Raw genomic sequence first — 1,496 nt, forward strand, 5'->3', positions numbered from 1 at the left:
TTAAGGGGAAAGTAATCCAAAAGAAAAGGAAAGTAATCAGATTAAGTTACTGAGTTTAGGCAATCCAAAAGTTATATTACTGATTAACATTTCGGACAGGGAACTAGCAACTGTAACGGATGACATATAGAAAGTAATCTACCAAACCCTGTGTACAGTGCACTTGTCACCAGCTCCAAGTCAAACTCATACATATTGTGTTTGACCTAACCCAACCCTGAACCAGGCCCCCTCCCCCACACGGAGAAAGCTGTGGGCTGGGTGCTGACACTGAGCGGTCGGCAAGGCGCTCTGCTCCCCGGGTCTTCCGATGCATCTCATCAAACAAAGCAGAATGGGCCTCTTGTTTACATCCTACATGCTTGACGTAGTTTAGATGGCTGAGATAACACTACAAGGCAGGCATGCTACTGGAAATGCATTCATACCCATTGGAAACAAAACACTGTTTCTATTCACTTTGAGCCTAGGCACAAAGGAATTCAGCTAACCGTTTAGACAATAAGCGTTATGTGAAACCATGTGTGCCTACAGGACCAGAACATTAGCTAGTTTCATGAGAAAGTATGTCAAGGTTCAATCTCATAAGTATGGGACTATAATGCAAAGAGCGTCCAATTAGCGTTTCGTCCAATTAGCGTTTCTCAAATAGTTAACTTATGAATTGAATCACTTAGCAGCCTCCAGCAACCAAGTAAGTAACAGGACACCTTTAAAAGACCTGCCACTGTACAGGTGAAATTATGTGTGAAATGCTTGATAATGTATGTGAAATCCCCGAGCTGACAAGGTACAAATCTGTCGTTCTGCCCCTGAACTGTTCCTAGGCCGTCATTGAAAATAAGAAGTTGTTCTTAACTGACTTGCCTAGTTAAATAAAGGTAAAATAAAAATATTGACAGGCTGTCATCAAGCTGCCCACTCCAGAAAAGACGTCTGTAACCAGTGCCTGCAACCTGGTTCAGGTTGTCAACCTACCAGGGTATTTACAAACAGCACAGGAATTAAATCATCACCATGTATAATGTAATGTAAATGTAATGTATTGATCACATCTTTACTAATGCTGCAGAAATTTGCTCAAACTAAAATTGTATAACTGTCTTAATTTTGCCGGGTCCCAGGAAGAATGGGGATCCATGATATAAATAGAAAATACTTAAGAAAACAAATGAGTTATACAAATATATTCCTGGGCAAAAGTTGCACTACTAAACTTCTTCTGAGGATAGAAGGGGAGAGAGACCCACTACAGAGACGAGGCCATTGGTTAACTCGTTATTCGAAGTATACTTGGTCATTGTCGGTCACCGATCGTCAGGGAAGGCTTTTACAGCTTTCATAGCCATAATGCGTTTTTAATGCAGACTGAAATGTGTCAACTAAACTTGTGTGTAAAAAAAGGTTTTTGGAACGCTGTCAACCTTTGGGTCTTTTTGTAAAAAGCTACAGTATTCAACGAAGGTTCAAATTGTCATGAACATTTCCACAGGTAA

Source organism: Oncorhynchus keta, chromosome 1, assembly GCF_023373465.1.
Source record: "Oncorhynchus keta strain PuntledgeMale-10-30-2019 chromosome 1, Oket_V2, whole genome shotgun sequence".
NCBI classification, from domain to species: domain Eukaryota; kingdom Metazoa; phylum Chordata; class Actinopteri; order Salmoniformes; family Salmonidae; genus Oncorhynchus; species Oncorhynchus keta.